The following is a 21,809-nucleotide window of genomic DNA, read 5'->3' as shown; positions in this document are numbered from 1 at the left end:
AACATTTAGAAAAATTATATACAGGTTTGAGTAGCCCTTATCTGAAACTTTTGGGGCCAGAAGTGTTTTGGATTTCAGATTTTTCCAGATTTTGGAATATTTGCACTGCCAACTAGTTAAGCGCCCCCAAATCTGAAAATTCGTTTCCTTTGAGTGTCATGTCAATGCCCAAAAAGTTTCAGATTTTTGGATTTGAGATGCTCAACCTGTATAAGGATTCAGAAAGTTATTCTGATTAATGATCTTAAGATTCAGATATACAGCCGGGTGCAGTGGCTCATGCCTGTAATCCCTGCACTTAGGGAGGCTGAGGTGGATGGATGACCTGAGGTCAGGAGTTCAAGACCAGCCTGGCCAACATGGCGAAAGCCCCATCTCTACTAAAAATAACAAAAATTAGCTGGGTGTGGTGGCGGGTGTCTATAATCCCAGCAGCTTGGGAGTCTGAGGCAGGAGAATCTCTTGAACCCAGGAGGTGGAGGTTGCAGTGAGCCGAGATCACGCCATTGCACTCCAGCCTGGGCCACAAGAGCGAAACTCTGTCTCAAAAAACAAAACAAAACACAAATATACTTCTTTGGCTCCCGTGACTCTTTAGGTCACCTGATCATAACCAGTTTTATTATGTTCTATCCACATATATGCTATGGGTAATGCTATTTTGGTCTTGCTTCTCGGGGGAAGTTAAAGAAGAAAATAATGCCCATGTAAGTATTGATAGAGTGCTGCAATGTAACACTAGCCTGAAGTACAATAGATAGTATGAGGGGCTAACTGATTACCAAGATTCAGAATACTGAAAACTCATTCTGGAGTGTAAAATGGCTTTGAATTCATAGTTTGATAACTTTGAGCTTAAATTGTTTTCATATAAGCCTGAGTGAATTTATGTTCTTGGTATTTGCTACAGCCCTACGAGGTCCAACATGATGGACCTGCCATCAAATATAGACAAATACAGGATCTGCCAATATTGGTCATTCATGCAGTTTATTGTTAGAAATGGTTAGAACATGGGGGATATAAATTTAGACCCACCAAGGAGTATTTTCTGATACTGCATTTGCCTTTGCACTGTACCTGATTACCCTTCTTGCAAGTATATTCTATAGTGCCCAGTACAAAATAAAGGAGAAATTAATTAGCTCTTACACAAATCATCTCTAAATATATGCCCTACCGGTAGGTTATCAGAAAGAATTGCCCATTTATGTCACTTAGTGTTAGTAAAGCTTATTAAAATATGTATTTGAACTGGGCTTGGTGGCTGACACCTGCAATCCCAGCACTTTGGGAAGTGGGAGGATCGCTTTAGGCCACGAGTTTAAGGTCAGCCTGGGCAACAGAGTGAGACCCTGCCTCTCCAAAAAAAGAAAAAAAATAATGAGCCAGGAATGTTGGTAAATGCCTGTAGTCTTAGCTATTCAAGAGGCTGAGGTAGGAGGATCCCTTGAGCCCAGGTGTTAGAGGCTACAGTGAGCTATGATAATGCCACTGTACTCCAGCCTGAGTGACCGAGTGAGACCCTCTGAAAAAAAAAAAAAGTATGTATTAGGAATTAGAAATAACAGCCTGATATACCTTTAGTATATTCTTTTTTTAAAAACATTTTTATTTTTATGGGTCCATAGTAGGTATATATATTTATGGGGTATATGAGATATTTTGATATAGGCATACAGTACATAATAATCACATCAGGGTAAATGGACTATCCATTGCTTCAAGCATTTGTCATTTCTTTGTGTTACAAACATTCCAATTAGACTCCTTTACTTATTGTTAAATGAACAATAAATTATTTTTGACTGTGGTCACTCTGTTTTGCTATCAAATACTACATATTATTCATTCTAACTATATAGTTGTACCCCTTAACCATCCCTACTCCCTGCCCCCATCTACTACCCTTCCTAGACTCTGGTAACCGTCATTCTACTCTATCTCCATGAGTTCATTTGTTTTAATTTTTAGCTCCTACATATGAGCGAGAACATTGTGAAGTTTTGTCTTTCTGTGCCTGGCTTATTTCACGTAACATAATGTCCTTCAGTTCCATCTGTGTTGTTGCAATTGACAGGATCTCATTCTTTGTATCCATTGTGTATATATGTACCACATTTTCTTTATCCATTCATCTGTTGATGGACACTTAGGTTCATTCCAAATCTTGCCTGTTGTGAATAGTGCTGCAGTAAACACTGGATTGTAGATATCTCTTTGATAGACTTTCATTCTTTTGGCTATATATCTTAGTATATTCTTGATTGTATGGGTGTTAGTAGTAGAGTGCTAGATACCAATAAAACTTTTCAGATCATTTAAAATTTTAAATTTGCTGTTGTTGCAGGGTAGTAGCTCTTGCTTAGTATCACATAATTAGATTTATTAGATATCTGTGCTCCCCAAAAGATTTTTTTCAATATACAAGATTAGCTTTTAATTTTTTTCTGGAAAAAAATTGTAAAATCTTATTTAACAGTATGAGAAGAATAGTAGTTTTTGTTTTTTTCTTTCCCTTGGTACTCTATGGATTCTGTCTTGAGAGCTTTTAGTAGTGAGCTAGCATATTATATAAACTCCCAGGCTTCAGCTGCTTGGGCCCTATATTTAGTTCACTTGCTAGTAAATGACTTCACTTCATTTGGGTCCTGCATTATTCTGCATATCAGAATTACCTCATTTTCTTTATTTGAAATCTTTTTCCACTAGAGTTAAAAAAAAAGTCTTTTCTTTTTTAATACTTGAGAATGTCTGTCGGTTTACTAAATCTTTCAAGGGAATAAAGGAAATCCTTTAAGAAGCAATCTAAAATGCTGAATATTTTATGATACTGGTTTCTAGCATTAGGCCTTTGCACAAATACTAGCCTTTGTATTAGGAATGAAAAAAATCTATGAATAATTGCTAAACACAGTTAGTAGTTTCTAATTTGTGTTTATATATAAATTTCAGGTAAATAGTTTACCTGACATTCAGAAGCTATACAATTGCTATGCTAAATTACAGGCTCTGGGTTTAGAGTGAAAAATAAGAGGCTCTTATTTGTAAACAAAGACCAGTGCAGGCATTTTGGTTGCTGTTGCCTGGATAAAAAACTAAAAATAGATTTTATGTCATTTAGATCCAAGAGTTAGAAGAGTTAGTAAATATTAAGGTATATAGGTGAAAATATGTTGTAGTCCTTAATCAGGTACTGTTTTAATATCTAGTGTAATTTTGCATGTAAATGGCAGATACCATTACTCTCTTTAAGTATTTGTTTGTACTTTATTTGGGACCCTGCCAATTCTGGCCTAGTTTATGACTAGGTTACTTATAAATCTGATAAGGCAGTAAGCTAAAGTATCTTATACTTGATTTTTCAATTTTTGTTAAAATATTTTTTATTTCATAAATGAAAGCAGGAAGTGGAAACTAACCAAATTAAATATTTTTGAGCAAAGCACAGTAGGAATGCACATATCCTGATTTCTGAGGTAAATGATTTGTGTTTAAACTCAGGTTTATGTATTATTCTATTTCTTTGTGCAACACAGAAGTGTAGTAGGGATATCTTAAAATAGACAGGGGACAGTGGCCAGAAATTGTTGACTACTATAGATGGTGAGGCTGTCTAACTCTTGTAGTGATACAAGCCAGAAGTACATGCTAAGGGCATTGATTTGCTTAAGGTCAGCATGTTCTAAATTCAGCTGCTTGAGTATGGTTTCTGTCAAGAACACGTAGGGCTCTTAAACGCATAAAAGGCTTTAGCAGCAGAAGGTGCTGTATTTATGAGGTGTGGTGGCAACATTTAGGTCATGAATTTCTTTTTCTTTTTCTTTTTCTTTCTTTTTTTTTTTTTTTTACTATAGAATTTTAGCCTGCGATTCTAAGTCATTTCAGAACACAGAGACAGGAAAGTGGGCTGTAAAAATAACCTGTATAGCAGTTATATTCTTTGCTACTCTACTGAGTAATTTAGCATTAATTGCTGTTGAGTTTTAAAAAATGCTGTTTTGCATGTAATAGTTAACAAAAAGATATGTAATGATAAACAGTTAATTTAGACATATTTGTTCTTTCATGGCATTCTTACTTCTCATGCCTTCTTATATCCAGAAGTATCAAAGTTTCTGTAACAAAATTAAGCTACATAGGAAGACCCATAAAATAACAACTAATATTTTACATAGGGTACTTTATGATGAAACACTGTGTATGTATAATGCATCATTTTTTCAAAGTGCCTTTTGTTATATTTTCTAGTTTGTTTCTCACTTCTCTATGAGGTAGTTAAGACTGGGTGGCATTACTCTTTGATAAGGAGAAAACTGGGACTTACATAAGTCAGACAGGTTCAAATTCACACTGTAAGTTTAACTTTACAAATTTTGTTAGGCCTTTTTGGGTGCTGGTACAGTGCTAGGTGCTGAGAATACAAAGGTGATTTATGTATGTTCATTAATTTATTTGATTAATGATTTCATCATTTAATGGAGGGGAAAAATAGTTTGCTTCAAGAAATGCCAGGGTGGAGAGGTGTGTGCAGGGTGATATAGAAACCCAAAGGAGAGCACTGAGCCTGATCTGAGGGGCAGGGAAGGCTTCTAGGGGAGAGATGACCCCAGAATGACCCTTGAGAGCAGAGCAGAGAAGGAGCCAGGGTTGACTGGTCTTGAGCATTTTCTCTCACTAAGCCACTCTTAAGCTAAAAAAGCTCAGCATTGGGATGAAATTGCTGGTGATTTCTTTTGTATATCATAAAGTAGTTGTTTGGGAATCTTTATTAGACAAATACAAGGTTGTCAATTGAGTTTAGTTTTAATAGAAGATTAGGAAATTCTAAAATGAAATGGTTTTCTTTTTTTTGAGACAGAGTCTCGCTCTGTTGCCCAGGCTGGAGTGCAGTGGCACAATCTCTCCTTACTGCAAGCTCCGCGTCCCGGGTTCACGCCATTCTCCTGCCTCAGCTTCCCGAGTAGCTGGGACTACAGGCGCCCGCCACCATGCCTGGCTAATTTTTTTTTGTATTTTTAGTAGAGACGGGATTTCACCGTGTTAGCCAGGATAGTCTCGATCTCCTGACCTTGTGATCCACCTGCCTCAGCTTCCCAAAGTGCTGGGATTACAGGCGTGAGCCACCGCTCCCGGCCAAATGAAATGGTTTTCAATGCCATACCTGTGGCTGCAAATGTGTAGTACTTTACTACATAAAGGACTTTACATAGACACAGATAGTCGACTACATATATCAGGCCTTCTATTAAAAATTCTAGCAGAGCTCTTAAGTTTTTTTGTTTTGTTTTTGTTTTTAAAAACAGCTTTATTGAGATATAATCTACATACCTTGAAATTCATTGATTTAATTGTACAATTTAATGGCTTTTAGTATATTTATAGTTGTGCCATCATTAGCACAATCAATTAAAATTTTAAGTTAAAAATTTTTTTGGCCAAATTATTTCTCACCTGACACAATTTTAGAATATTTACATTACCCTCAAAAGAAGCCCCTGTGCCTTTTAGCCATTGTTCCCCAGTCTGCCCATCACCCCCAGCCCTAAGCAACCACTAATCTACTTGCTGCCTGTGTAGATCATCTATTCTGGACATGTCATATACATGTAACCATACAATATATGGTCCTTTTTGACTGAGTTTTTTTTTTCACTTAACATAATGTTTTCAAGATTCATCCATGTTGTAGGATGTATCAATACTTACTACTTTTTATTACCAAATAATAAACCATTGTATAGATATATACCACATTTTACGTATACATTCATCAGTAGAATGCATTAAAATTGTGTCAATGAAAAGATATGTGAATAGAAACTGTAATATGGTCCAAGATTAAATATCAAAATACTTAGTGCCTCTAAAATGTAAAGTGTGGTGCTTGGTGCTGCTTGTATAGGAGGAGAACAAAATGAGTCTCTGCTTTTATGGTGTTTGCAATCTAATGGGTAGACAAAGAACAAAAAAAGTAGTTGGAGAGGCTAAGTGGCGTGGCTCACACCTGTAATCCCAGCACTTTGGGAGGCCGAGGCAGGCGGATCGCCTGAGGTCAGGAGTTCGAGTCCAGCCTGGCCAGCATGGTCAAACCCCGTCTCTACTAAAAATGCAAAAATTGGCCGGGCATGGTGGCAGGCACGTGTCGGGAAGTTGAGGCAGGAGAATTGTTTGAACCCGGGAGGCGGAGGTTGCACCGAGCCGAGATCGCGCCATTGCACTCCAGCCTGGGCAACAGAGCGAGACTCCATCTCAAAAAGAAAAAAAAAAACACGTAGTTGGATCAAGGAGAGAGAACAAGAGAAGTTTAAACTTTTTTAGTTCCTTTTTTTTCTGTAACTTTTACATGAAATTATCTTCAACATACAACATAAGTAAATTTAGGCATACGAGAAAGTTGTAAAAATAGTACAGAGGATTCCTGTTATCCTTCATCCAGATTCTCCAATGTTTCACATGTTAGTATTTGACCACCCTAGTTTTATCAATCATTCTCTCTTTACACACCCACACACCCATACTCACCTACCCACCCACCTACCTTTTCCTACAGGGTGTGATATGAAGTGACTTTACCTCTAAATGCTTCAGTGTACATTTCCTAAACATAAGGACATTCTCTTGCATAACTTCAGTACAATTATCAAAATCATCATCAGTTAACATCAGTTCAATATTATTGATTTGATGAACTGTTTAAACTTTTTTTTTTTTTTTTTTTTTTTTTTTAAAGACAAGGTCTTGCTTTGTGGCCCAGGCTGGAGTGCAGTGGTGCAGTCATAGCTCACTGCAGCATTAGACTCCTGGGCACAAGCAATCCTTCTGCCTCATACTCCTGAGTAGCTGGGACTGCAGTCATGAGCCACCGTGCTGGGCCCATATTTAAACTATTCAAAATGCGATTTGGTTTTGAGGAAATTAAAATCAACTCAATACTGTTAGCTAATTTACTGACTTTATTTAGATTTTGCCAACTGTCCCACTAATGGACCTTTTTTTCTTGTGCAGAATTCAGTCCTTCATCACATGTTACATTATTTGCCCTGTCTCATTAGTGTCCTCTAATCTGGTGATATATCATAATGATGTGATTCTCATGTCTCAAAATGGAGTCACTCATGTCAAGTAGCATTGAGCTCACAGCAAAGTCGCCCCTTCCCCCCAGCGATAAACATATGTAATGGACTGCTCTGACAACACCTGTCCTGACTGAGTACCACCTGAGACCTGAAACGAACCCATAGAAAGTGAAAAGTGGCTGAGATAATGAGAATAGACCCATTTGGGAGAATGGACTGCTGTGACAACACCTGCCCTCACCGGGTACCACCTGAGACTTGAACCCGTAGAAAGTGAAAGGTGGCTGAGATAATGAGAATAGACCCATTTGGGAGGATCATAAAATGTGCCAGGACGAGACACTTTTAGAGGCTGTGCCCAGGAGACCTCTGAAGCTTTCTCCAGATTTGGCATCTGCTGCCGCCCGGAGAGAAGCAGCCACCACCCCCACAACTCCACCCCATCCCCGCCCATCGCGTCCAAAGGACTTCGGGACTGTTTGGCTCATCTGTTTGCCTGTTGGTCTCCCTAGCCAGGGTTGTGCTTGGTTCCCCACAACACCCCCCTTTTCTTCTGCCTCTGTGTTGAATATTGGTTGCATGATTGGTGAATTCGAGCTTATGTTGCGTCGTTATGAAACCTTACGGCGTAGGCTCCGCCTTTGGTCGGAGTCAGCGCACCTGCACAGAACCTCCTTCACATAGCACCCAGGGTTAAGGCCCGACAGCTGCAGCAGCTCCTTACATCTTTCTTTGCCTTCATGCCTCTGACACTTTTGAAGCGTACTGGCCAGTTATTTTGTAGACTGTTCCTCAGTTTGCTTATGGCTGTTGTTTTCTCACGATTAGATTCAGGTTTTGCACTTTTGGCAGGAACTTCACAGAACTGATGTTGTGTCCACACATATTGAGAGGCGCATGATGTCAATTTGTCCCATTATTGGTAAGGCGAACTTTGATCACTTGGTTGAGGTGGTGTAACTGCCAGGTTTTTATCACTATAAAGTTACCATTTTTTTCTTTGTAATTAATAAGTACAATATTTTGTGGAGAGATACTTTGAGACTATTCACATATACTATTTCTCATCTTATATTCACTGACCAATTTTAGCATTGTTGATGAGTTTGGCCTTAAACAACCGAGGTTTGCCAAATGGTTTTCTAATTCTGTAGTTCCTCTATTAGGAATTCTTCCACAAGAAGAGCTTTTTTTCCCCCTCCCTTCCTTTCCTTCAGTATGGACTCATAGCTTTTTGTTTAATTCAATGGGTTGTAAATATCGCTCATCATTCTTTGTTTTGTTCAGCAAATTCTCCCAGATGGTTCAGAGAGAGCATCTTTCTTTAGGCCTTTTCCAGTGTCCCTGTGGTATGGCCCCATCCTTTCTTCAGGGTTTACTTTCTGGCACCACAGATGTTCTGACTTACCTTGTGCTTTTTCTGTCCAGCCCTTGGATTGGACCTCTAAGGAGCACTTGTTCCTTTTATTGGAGAATGGCTTTTGGAAAACAGGACCTGGACACAGGTCAGGTATGCTCATTGGTACTAGGATACTACTTCTTTTAGGTCTTTTGAGTGGCAAAGTTAGAAAATATAGAGGCATACCTTGTTTTCGTGTTTTGCTTTATTGCATTTCACATATACATGCTTTTTACAAATTGAAGGTTTGTGGCAACCTTGTGTCAGGTCTGTTGGGGCCATTTTCTCAACAGCATGCGCTCATTTTATGTCACTTTTTGGTAATTAATGATATTTCAAACTTTATTATTATATCTGTTACAATTATCTTTGGTCAGTAGTCTTTGATGTTACTATTATAATTGTTTTGGGGCACCACAAACTGTGCCAATATAAGATGGTGAACGTAATAAATGTGTGAGCTCTGACTGCTCTAACAACCAGCTCCTTGGTCTCTCCTTCTCCTCTGGCCTCCCTGTTACCTGAGACATGACAATATTGAAATTAGGCCAGTTAATAACCCTGCAGTGGCCTCTCAGTGTTCTAAGAGGAAGGAAGATCTCATGTCTCTCGCTTTAAATCAAAAGCTAGAAATGATTAAGCTTAGTGAGGAAGGCGTGTGGAAAGCCAAGGCAGGCCGAAAGTTAGGCCTATTGTGCTAAACAGTCAAGTGGCAAATACAAAGGAAAAGTTCCTGAAGGAAATTAAAAGTGCTACTCCAGTGAGTAGTAAATGGTAAAAAAGCAAAACAGTGTTATTGCTGATATGGAAGACTTTTTTTTTTTTTTTGAGATGGAGTCTCTCACCCTGTCGCCTAGGCTGGAGTGCAGTGGCGCAATCTTGGCTCACTGCAACCTCTGCCTCCTGGGTTGGATCAATTCTCCTGCCTCAGCCTCCCGAGTAGCTGGGATTACAGGTGCACACCACCACGCCTGGCTAATTTTTGTATTTTTAGTAGAGACGGGGCTTCGCCATGTTGGCCAGGCTGGTCTTGAACTCTTGACCTCAGGTGATCCACCCAACTTGGCCTCCCAGAGTGCTGGGATTACAGATGTGAGCCACCGCACCCGGCTGGAAGAGATTTTTGTGGTCTGGATAAGTGATCAAATTAGTCACAACATTCCCTTAAGCCAAACTCTAAGCCAGAGCCAGGCCTTAACTCTCTTCAATTCTATGAAAGTGGAGAAAGGTGAGGAAGCTGCAGAAGAAAAGATGGAAACTAGCAGAGGTTGATTCATGAGGTTTAAGGAAAGAAGCCTCTCCATAACATAAAAGTGCAAGGTGAAGCAGCAAGCGCTGATGCAGAAGATCTAGCTGAGATCATTGATGAAGGTGGCTACACTACACAACAGATTTTTAATGTAGATGAAACAGCTTTATATTGTAAGATGATACCATCTAGGACTTTCATAGCTAGAGAGAAGTCAATGTCTGGCTTCAGAACTTCAAAGAACAGACTTTTTTTTTTTTTTTTTTTCTTGAGATGGAGTCTTGCTCTGTCACCCAGGCTGGAGTGCAGTGGTGTGATCTTGGCTCATTGCAACCTCTACCTGCCAGGTTCAAACGATTCTCCTACCTCAGCCTCCCGAGTAGCTGGGATTACAGGGGCGCACCACCATGCCCAGCTAATTTTTGTATTTTGGTAGAGACAGGGTTTCACCATGTTGGCCAGGCTGGTCTTGAACTCCTGACCTCAAGTGATCCTCACTCGGCCTCCCAAAGTGCTGGGATTAACAGGTGTGAGCCACCACACCCAGCCAGAACAGGCTAACTTTGTTGGGATAATGCAGCTGGTGACTTTAAGTTGTGGCCAATGCTCATTTACCATTCTGAAAATCCCAGAACCCTTTAGAATTACGCTAAATTGACTCTGCCTCGACTCTGCCTATGTTCTAGAAATGGAATACCAAAGCCTGGATTAGAGCATATCTGTTTACAGCATGGTTAACTGAATATTTTAAGCATGCTGTTGAGACCTACTGTTCAGACAAAAATATTTCAAAATATTTATTACTGCTCATTAACAAGGCATCTGGTTACCCAAGAGCTCTGATGGAGATATATAGGGAGAATAATGTTGTTTTTATGCTTGCTAACACAGCATACATTCTGTAGTCCATGCATGCATCAGGCAGTCATTTTTACTTTCAAGTCTCATTCTTTAAGAAATATGTTTGGTAAGGCCATAGCTGCTATAGATAGTAATTCCTCTGATGCATCTGGGCAAAGTAAATTGAAAACCTTCTGGAAAGGATTTATTGTTGTAGATGCCATTCATGATTTATGGCAGCATTAACAGGAATTTGGAAGAAGTTGATTCCAACCCTCATGGATGACTTTGAGGGGTTCAAGACTTCAGTGGAGGAGGTAACTGCAGATATGGTGGAAATAGCAAAAGAACTATTAGTAGAATTAGAAGTGGAGTCCGAAGATGGGACTGACTTGCTGCAATCTCACGATTAAACTTGAACTATTGACAAGTTGCTTCTTTTTGTTTATTTGTTTTGAGATGGAGTCTGTGTTGCCCAGGCTGGAGTGCAGTGGTACGATCTTGGCTCACTTCAACCTCCGCCTCCCAGGTTCAGGCAATTCTCCTGCCTCAGCCTCCCAAGTAGCTGGAATTACAGGTGCCTGCCACCATGCCTGGCTAATTTTTGTATTTTTAGTAGAGACTTGGTTTTACCATGTTGGCCAGGCTGGTCTTGAACCCCTGACCTCAAGTGATCTACCTGCCTCAGCCTCCCAAAGTGCTGGGATTACAGGTGTGAGCCACTGTGCCTGGCCTAGACGAGTTGCTTCTTTTGGATGAGCAAAGAAAGTGGTTTCTTGGGCCGGGCGCGGTGGCTCACGCCTGTAATCCTAGCACTTTGGGAGGCCGAGGCAGGTGGATCACGAGGTCAGAAGTTCAAGACCAGCCTGACCAATATGGTGAAACTCCATCTCTACTAAAAATACAAAAATTAGCCGGGCACGGTGGCAGGTGCCTGTAATCTCAGCTACTCGGGAGGCTGAGGCAGGAGAATCGCCTGAACCTGGGTGGCAGAGATTGCAGTGAGCTGGGATCATGCCACTGCAATTCCAGCCTGGGCTGCAGAACGAGACTCTGTCTCAAAAAAAAAAAAAAAAAAAGAAAGTGGTTTCTTGAGATGGAATCTAATCCTGGTGGAGATGCTGTGAAGAATTGAAATGATAGCAAAGGATTTAGACTATTATATCAACTTAGTTGATAAAGCCAGCAGCAAGGTTTGAGAGGATTGGCTCCAATTTTGAAAGAAGTTATCCTGTGGGTAAAACATCATTAAATAGCATCGCGTTCTACAGAGAAGTCTTTCATGAAAGAGCAAATCAATGTGGCAAACTTTACTATAGTCTTTAAGACATCGTTGGCCAGGTGCAGTGGCTCACACCTATTATCCTAGCACTTTGGGAGGAGGCTGAGGGGGGAGGATCATGATGTCAGGAGTTCGAGACCAGCCTGGGCAATGTGGTGGGAACTCATCTCTACAAAAACTAGCTGAGCTTGGTGGTGTGTGTCTGTAGTCGTAGCTTCTTGGAGGCTGAGGTGGGAGGATTGCTTGTGCCTGGGAGGCAGAGGTTGCAATGAGCAGAGATTGTGCCACTGCACTCCAGTCTGGGTGACAAAGTGAGACCCTGTTTCAAAAAAAAAAAAAAAGAAAGAAAAGAGGCCAGGCGCGGCGGCTCATGCCTATAATCCCAGCACTTTGGGAGGCTGAGGCGGGCAGATCACAAGGTCAGGAGTTCGAGACCAGCCTGGCCAACGTGGCGAAACCCTGTCTCTACTTATACTAAAAATACAAAAATTAGCTGGGCGTGATGGCGGGTGCTTGTAATCCCAGCTACTCGGAAGGCTGAGGCAGGAGAATCACTTGAACCTGGGAGGCAGAGGTTGCGGTGAGCTGAGAGATCTTGCCAGTGCACTCCAGCCTGGGTGACAAGAGCAAGACTCCATCTCAAAAAAAAAAAAAAAAAAAAAAAAAAGAACTTGCAGCCACTTTAACCTTCAGCAGCCACCATCCTGTTTAGTCAGCAGCCATCAACATTAAGGTGAGACCCTCCACCAGCCAACCAGCCAAAGTATTACAACTGAAAGTTCAGATTCCTATTAGCATTTTTTAGCTATCAAGTATTTTTAAATTAAGATCTATACATTTTTTTAGACATAATGCTGTTGCACACTTAACAGACTGCAGTATAATGTAAACATAACTTCTATATGTACTGAGAAACCAAAAAATTTGTGTGACTCACCTTATTGGGGTATTTGCTTTATTGTGGTGGTCTGGAACCAAACCTGCAATATCTCTGAGGTATTCCTGTATGTTGATATATTTGTGGGTGTTTATGTGTGTAGTATTTTTTTGTTTTGTTTTTTTGAGAGTCTCACTCAGTCACCCAGACTGGAGTACAGTGACATGATCTTGGCTCACTGCAACCTCCTCCCCCCAGGCTCATATGACCCTCTCACCTCAGCCTCCTGAGTAGCTGGGACTTCAGGTGTGTTCTACCATGCCTGTCTAATTTTTGTATTGTTTTGTAGAGACAGGGTTTTGCCATGTTGCCAAGGGTGAGCTGAAGCAATCTGCCAGTGTTGGTCTCCCAAAGTGCTACAATTTGGGGCTACACACCCGGTTTTATGTGTATATTTCTATGTCTGTTTGTGTATTAAAATCATAAATTCTTGCTGATATGTTCAATTTTGATACCTGAGAGTTTGTTCTTTCTTATGTGTAATCCCTCATTTGACACCAAGAAACTGACTCTCATTAGCCACAATATGTTACTTATTTGCTCAATTTTGGAATACATTTAAAGAAGTTTTAGAATTGTTCACCCCCTCCCACTCCTAATTTAGTAACCAGAGTACAACATTTATTTGCAGCTCTTTTATTCTTTAGCCTGAGACTTGGAGTACGTAGTCAAAATACTGTGTTCCAAAGTTACTTAGGTTAGTTCCTCCCCAAACTCCTTCTCTCCCACCTTCAGTGTGATTATGTTATTATTTTTGAAATGCAGTTAAGTTTATTTGTTTCTGTTTGTATTCCATTTTGGGTCTCCCATGTCCTTGTTGATTGATTGATTTCACCATGTGCAAAATTAACATGTTTCTAAAAATCAGAACTAAGGGTGAGGTATAGTGTCAAATGCCTGTAATCCTAGCACTTTGGTAGGCCAAAGAGGGAGGATTGCCGGAGCCCAGGGGTTCAAGACCAGCCTGGGTAACATATTGGGACCCCATCTCTATAAAAAAAAAAATAACTTGGGCATGGTGGAGCATACCTGTTAATCTCCGCTACCTGGGAGGCTGAGGTGTGAGGATCTACCTGTCAGCTATCTGGGATGCTGAGGTGGGAGGATTGCTTGAGCCCAGGAAATCAAGGCTGCAGTGAACTGTGATTGTGTCACTGTACTCCAGCCTGGGCAACAGAGTGAAACCCTGTCAGACACACACACACACACACACACACACACACACACACACACACACACACACACACACACACACACACACACACACACACACACACACACACACACACACACACACAGTACAGTACAGTACAGTACAGTACGTTGCTTAGAACATTGTCCTTGGGCTCTGTGCCATGAGAATATATTTTAGATAGGTCTCTTAAGTACTTTTATATGTACTGGGAAACCAAAAATTTGTGTGACTCAGGAGACCTGTACAGTACCTAAGGAGTGAAACTCCTTAGAAGGAGAGGGAGAAGCAATACTACTGCTTTACCATGTACTAAATTCTATTCATTTGGAAACAGCATTGTAATCAATCTAGATATCTAAAATGTTAGATCCTGTGAAGGTTATCTAGAATCCCTTTCAGTTCCAGAATTCTATGATTCCTGTGTGCCTAGACACTTGTAACTTCTAGGTTCCTTCCTTCCCAGTTTTTTCCTAACTGCCCTCCATTCCTTCCTGAAATGGAAAATGGTATCATGTTTCACATCTAATTTTCCTACATTTTAATGAATCCTTACTTGATTCTCTCCAATGAACTTCTCTATGATAATTCCTTACTTCTTTTCTTTTTTTTTTTGAGAAGGAGTCTGACTGTTTCCCAGGCTGGTGTGCAGTGGCACAATGCCTACTCACTGCAACCTTCGCCTCCCTGGTTCAAATGATTCTCCTGCCTCAGCCTCCCAAATAGCTGGGATTAGAGGCACCTGCCATCACACCTGGCTAAGTTTTGTATTTTTAGTAGAGAAGAGGTTTCACCATGTGGCCAGGGTGGTCTCAAACTCCTGACCTCAAGTGGTCCACCCACCTCGGCCTCCCAAGTGCTGGGATTACAGGCATGAGTCACTGCGCCCGGCCACTTATTTGTTTTTATATAATGGTAAACCAGTGCATTTGATTCAGTAAGTGATTTCAATAATATGAAGAAGATAAGAATAATAATATAATCAAATTTGCATAGAATGAGTGGACCAGGAGCTCTTAATTTTAATCTTAATGTTATTACTGATTTTTATATGACTTTTGAGGAGGCTACTTAATTTTATATGTTTGTACATTAATGAGTTAAAGTATGTATTTCTATCCTCTTTCCTTATGTGTGACATTAGATTGTAAGACAGTAATACATAGATGTTAAAGAATGCTAGTTAGGCATAGGGCAAAAACATTTTTAAAGGCTTGGTCACAAAGTGAGTTTATTTAGTTCTGTACACTGTAGCTGTAAAATATGTAGTAAATGTAATACCATGCAAACCAGTCTGATCTGTCATTTCATATCAGGTTTTAATGACGTATTTAAGAATTGTTTATACCCATTAGATGTGGTCGTCCCTTGATATCTGAGGGATTGGTTCCAGGACCCCCCACGGACATCAAAATCCACAGACGCTCAAGTCCCTTATATAAAATGGCATAGTATTTCCACGTAACCTATGCACTACCTCCTGTATACTTTAAATAATCTCTAGATTACTTATTATAATGCCTAATACAATGTAAATGCTTTGTAAACAGTTATTACACTGTATTGTTTAGGGAATATTTACAAGGAAAAAAAATCTGTATGTGTTCTGTACAGATATGACCGTCCATTTTTTAATCTGTGGTTGGTTAAGACCATGAGTGTAGAACCCGCAGGTACAGAAGGCTGACTGTAATTACTTGTAGGTTAAAAGAAGACTTTAGTGGTGGTTTTAAAATTTTTGGAATAAAAGCCTTTAATGTCAAAGGTTATTAGTTTTTTTCCTTGTGCTATATATGTAGCTTTGTTTTAAAAGTGCATATAGCTTCATGAATGTACTGTGTCAATAGAATGTAATGGTATCATGGATTAGATGTCCTTCCCGACCTCACACACTTCAAAATGTGTGTACCTATTTGTTCTGAGTCTTCAGCATTTTCCTGTGAATGGAATTCAGCACCCTGAATGTTATTAACAGCATGTGTGCTACCATGAAAGAGTGCCAGTTCAGTGGCCAGTGAATAATTTAGGCATCAGCTGGTGTGGCAAGATTGTATTACTTAGGACAGAGAATCTAATATGTGCTAAACTTTGACATTAAAAGGAACAAACATTTTCGTGAGAAAACATTGCATTACAAAGAATGTCGTGTATATCTAAAAACCAGTATACTAAATTAAAAATTATTTGATATATATGTGTGTGTATATATATATATTATGTTTTTGAAATGGAGTCTCTCTGTCGCCAGGCTGGAGTGCCAGTGGCACCATCTTGGCTCACTGCAATCTCCGCCTCCCAGGTTCATGTGATTCCTCTGCCTCAGTCTCCCAAGTAGCTGGGACTACAGGCGCGCACCAGCACGTCCAGCTAATTTTTTGTATTTTAGTAGAGACGAGGTGTCACCATGTTGGCCAGGATGGTCTCGATCTCCTGACCTCGTGATCTACCCGCCTTGGCCTTCCAAAGTTCTGGGATTACGGGTGTGAGCCACTGTGCCTGGCCAATTAAATATTTTTTAAATTAAAAAAGTAATGGAAGCGGCCAGGCGCAGTGGCTCATGCCTGTAATCCCAGCACTTTGGGAAGCCGAGGCGGGTGGATCACCTGAATTCAGGACTTCGAGACCATCCTGACCATCATGGAGAAACCCCATCTCTACTAAAAATACAAAATTAGCTGGGCTTGGTGGCGCATGCCTGTAATCCCAGCTACTCGGGAGGCTGAGGCAGGAGAATTGCCTGAACCCAGGAGGTGGAGGTTGCGGAGAGCCGAGATCACGCCATTGCACTCCAGCCTGGGCAACAGGAGCAAAACTCCGTCTCAAAAAAAGAAAAAAAGGAGGTAATGGAAGCTCTGTCAGACAAAATTCAATAATAGAGAAAGGACATGAAGTAGGGACAATTTCTCCTTTTATATTGTGGCTGTATTTTATAATTTTACAAAATACACATTATGCTTCATTTAACCAGTCCTCAGTGATACACATTCAGTTTTTTGATTATGTCAGAGAGAAGCTTCTTCTGTGTCCATGGATACTTGTAGGCACATTTTCATAACGTATTTCTAGAGGGAGAATTGTTAGGTCAAAGCATATGTACCTTTTGATCTTTTGCTCGTGGACACTGCCGGATTTCCTTCAGAAATAAGCTAGTCTGGTTTATCATCTCATCAGTAGTGTGAAAATGCTCTTTTCTTCACATTCTTACCATGACAAGAATATTTCTGGTCTTTCACATTATTGGCTTTGAATAGGCAAAAACCAAAACTTTTTTTATTTTTGTTTTTTGTGACAGAGTCTTGCTCTGTTGCCCGGGCTGGAGTACAGTGGCACGATCTTGGCTCATTGCAGCCTCCGCCTCCCGAGTTCAGATGATTCTCCTGCCTCAGCTTCCCAAGTAGCTGGGATTACAGGCTTGCGCCACCATGCCTGCCCAACTTTTGTATTTTTTGGTAGAGGCAGGGTTTCACCAGGTTGGCCAGGTTGGTCTCGAACTCCTGACCTTAAGTGATCTGCCTGCCTCAGCCTCCCAGAGTGCTGGGATTATAGGCTTGACCCACCGTGCCTGGCCTTTTTTTAATTTTAATTTTTCACTACTCTATATTACATTGAAATAAGTTTTAGGTCTATTTTCTCTTTCATATGTTATTAAGGTAGATACTCTTATATGAGGAATAAGAATCTAAAAGTAAACAGTTCATGAAATAATGATATTTACTGACTGCTTAGGTTCAGCCGCTGTGCTAGAAACTTTACATAATTACCCTTTACTCTGACACCAACCATAATAGATGATAATACTATCTTCATTTTACAAATAGGGACATTGAGATTCAGATATGCTAAGCAGCTTGTCCAGTGGTGCACAGCTAATAAGCTGCAGAGCTATGATTTGAGCTCAGTTGTGGATCTCTATTTCCCACAATCCTCCTCCAAGGATTTTCTCTCATCTTCCTGAAAATCTCTCGAAGACACTGATGAGTTATTTGTTAATCACCAAATCTGGTGGATTTTTTGTTTGTTTGTTTTTTAAGTCCTCATCTGGTTGGACTTTTATCATTCAGCACAATTAGTGTATATTTTATTGAAACTTTCTTTCCTGGCTTCCTAAACAAGTTTTTTATTTTTATTTTTGGAGACAGTGTCACTGTGTCATCCAGGCTGAAGTGTAGTGGTGTGATCATGGCTCACTGCAGCTATATGTTGCCCAGGTTGGTTTTGGACTCCTGGGCTCAAGCGTTCCTCTTGCCTCAGCCTCCTGAGTAGTTGGGACTACAGGTGGGCATGCTACTGTACCTGGCTGGAAGCACATAACTTTAAAGCTGAAGATATTTTAGAAAACATTTACATAGACATTTCGTCTAACTTAATTTATAGAAGAGGCAACTGAAATCCAATATACTTAAATGAGAATTGGTATATCAACATTTATAGATAACTCTTTTACTTAATTTTTATGTGTATGTTATAGGAATATATTTGATTTTGAGTAATAGTAAAGTAAAAATAAAATTATACTTCTAATCTAAGGAAAGCATTCATTGTAAATGGTTAAATATAATTGTAGAAATTGTCAATTTGTGATTGTAAAAACAGGATACCATTTTCAAACAAAATACTTAGAAAATAAATTCATTGAGGGAATTTTCGCTTGTAATATGGTTTTGAAGCTGTCTGATATGACAGAAATATGTGTTTAAATTTATTAAAGATTTTACTTGCTCTAAATTGCCTTTTTTTAAAAAAAATTAAGTCATAAAACCATGAAACAATATACTTATGTCTGATAGTGCTAAATAATAAGTAACTAATTATATTTCCATATTTATTCACAGGCTTATAATTTTAGTTCTGCCACTTATTTTGTCACCCTGAGCAAGTTGTTTGACTTTCTTGGCCTCAGTTTAGTCATCTGTAATATAATGATGATAGTAACTACCTCACAGGTTGTTGTGAAGGTTAAACTCCATAATGTATATAAAGTATTTAATACAGTCTTAGGACATTGTATACATTTTATAGGTAGAAGCTATTAAAGTGGCATGGTTTAAAAGAAAATTATACAGTAGTAATGATATGATGATAAGGGAGTCTCCCATAGTTGTTTCCTGGCAGCCTGCTTTTGGTATTATGTGCTGCTGTTGCTTTTCAGGGAAGAATCTTTGAAAGCTTACAAGAAGTGGCTTTGTATGAATAATGATAGATGCGTCCACTTTTTTTTTTTTTGAGATGGAATCTCACTCTGTCGCCCAGGCTGGAGTCCAGCGGTGCGAACTCAGCTCACTGCAACCTTGGCCTTTCCAGTTCAAGCACTTCTCCCTTCCTCACATCCCCAGTGGCTGGGATTATAGGCAGCCGCCACCATGCCCGGCTAATTTTTGTATTTTCAGTAGAAATGGGGTTTTGCCATGTTGGCCAGGCTGATGTTGAACTCCTGACCTAAGGTGATCTGCCCGCCTCGGCCTCCCAAAGTGCTGGCATTACAGGTGTGAGCCACCATGCCCGGCCAGATGCATCCATTTTTAAATAAACTATCTTATTGAAGTGTAGGATAGTTTAATGTGTACAAATAGTATGTAAACAGCATGGTAAACATTTATAATATGAACACACTTATATAACCACTACCCAAGTCAAGTGTATTGACTAAATTTGTGTATTTATGAAGTGTTTTTTTCTTTTTTTTTGAGACGGAGTCTTGCTCTGTCGCCCAGGCTGGAGTGCAGTGGCATGATCTCGGTTCACTGCAAGCTCCGCCTCCCAGGTTCACGCCATTCTCCTGCCTCAGCCTCCCGAGTAGCTGGGACTACAGGCGCCTGCCACCACGCCTGGCTAATTTTTTTCTTTTGTATTTTTAGTAGAGACGGGGTTTCACCGTGTTAGCCAGGATGGTCTCGATCTCCTGACCTCGTGATCTGCCCGCCTCGGCCTCCCAAAGTGCTGGGATTACAGGTGTGAACCACTGTGCCTGGCCTAAAGTGTGTTTTGACTTTATATATGTGCTTGGTTGTTTTATTCTTGTTGGGGTGTGTGTGTGTGTGTGACAGTGATTTTAAAAGATATTCTCCTTATGAAACTTTTGGGAAAATATCTTCAATTTTATGACTTGCTTTTTCACTCTCCAGGCTGTCTTAGGTGAATACATGGTCTTAATTTTAATAATTTTAATATAGTTTAATATGTTTTTATTTTTGAAAGATTTCCCTTATGATTATGATTGCCATTTGTGTCCTATTTAAGAAGTGTTTACCTTCTGTAAAGTAACTGTGATATTTTCCTGTTTCCTTTTTAAAGCTTTATTCTTTCACCTTTTACATTTTGATTTGCCACCCATCTGGAATTGATTTTTGTGTATGATATGAGGTAGAGATTAAGATGCATTGTTTTCCCCATGTGGCTGTCCCTAAACTGAGCACCATTTATTATTCTACTGCATAGCAGTGACAGCTGCCATATTCATGAATCAGGTGACCTCATATGTGTGGGTCTGTTTTTGGACTCTTTATTCATCATTTTGACTTCTTCTGCCTGTGTCAGTGTCCATAACTGATAGTGTAAATCCTCCTGATTGTTCTTCAAGGGCCTATTTTTTTGTCCTTTGCATTTCTAGGTGAATTTTATAAACTGTAAATTTCTGCAAAACTATTTTAATTTCAACGTATATTTTCTCCTAAGTATGTTTTGAGAGTTACTTTCTGTCAGCACTTTAATTACATCATTCCATTTAATTCTGCCTTCTATTATTTCCATAGAAAATTGGCTACTTTGATAGCAATATGTCCTTTTTCCCCCTCTGGTTGCATTTAGGGTTTTTCTTTGTCTTTTGTTTAAGCACTTGATCTACAGGTGTGTGCCTAGGGGTGTGTGTGTGTGTGTGTGTTTCTGCTTGGGGTTTATAGAGCTGCTTGAATCTCTTAATAGCTTTCCCCAGTTTTGGAAAATTCTCAGGCAGTATCTCTGCAAGTATTTCTTTTAACTTTTTTTTTTTTTTTTTTTTTAACATTTTCTCTTTCTCCTTTGCTTCTGGCATTTTAGTTCTATATATATAAGACTTTAAAAATGATCTGTGTATTTTTGATGCTTTCCCTCCCCTCAATACTTTTTTTATATTTCCTTTTACTGCTTTTCTGTTTCAATCTGTGTATTTTCAGTCTGGCCTATCTTTTAAAAATTCGTCTTCTCACCAATATTTTACTGTGAAACATTAAAAAAAATAGTAATAATAAAATAAAAAGGATGGATTTGTGAACAAAAGTTCTCTGAAAAGGAAGTTAGAGGAAAGAGGCTTTATTCGAGTGAGCAGTTTGCAAACTAGGAAGACATAGCCTTCTGTGTAAAATGAAGATACTTTCCAGAGATCAAAGGGAGGGATTATCTTTTTATTTATTTGCCCAGAGATCACCCTCAACCTGAGGGAGGTATTTTCTTTTATAGAGGTCCCACCCAGGTTCCCACTCAGGTCCATTTATGCAAATGGAGGATTAGAACTTGCTCCCTTCTTCCCTCCTTCCCTCCTTTTTGTTAGAGACGGGGTCTTGCCATGTTGCCCAGCCTGGCCTCCAACTTGTGGCCTCAAGTGATCCTCCCACGTTGGTCTCCCAAAGTGTTGGGATTACAGGTGTGTCACCACACCCAGCCCAAACTTGCTTAGTTCTGATTGGTTGACTGGTTGGTTCAGGCAGAATATATAGGAACAGGAAGCTATGAACGTCTCAAAGTTAAACAGACATGTAAGTTTCCCTGGAACTCATAGTAAGTGTGTGACCTCTAATCAGCAAGTGGCTGCTTGACTCTTATTTTTAATTTAGACCCAGTTAGCCACTCAGGATCCATC

General features: G+C 39.8%; 1 protein-coding gene across 2 annotated transcripts in view; it reads left to right on the top strand.

The window, feature by feature from the left end:
* Positions 1–21,809, top strand: part of HIPK3 (homeodomain interacting protein kinase 3) — a 100,320-nt gene that overhangs the window by 31,110 nt on the left and 47,401 nt on the right. The window lies entirely within an intron of this gene.

The sequence above is a fragment of the Pongo pygmaeus genome, chromosome 9 (assembly GCF_028885625.2).
Source record: "Pongo pygmaeus isolate AG05252 chromosome 9, NHGRI_mPonPyg2-v2.0_pri, whole genome shotgun sequence".
Lineage (NCBI taxonomy): Eukaryota > Metazoa > Chordata > Mammalia > Primates > Hominidae > Pongo > Pongo pygmaeus.
Note: the sequence above shows the minus strand (reverse complement) of the source record. Positions and strands in the feature narration are given on the sequence as shown.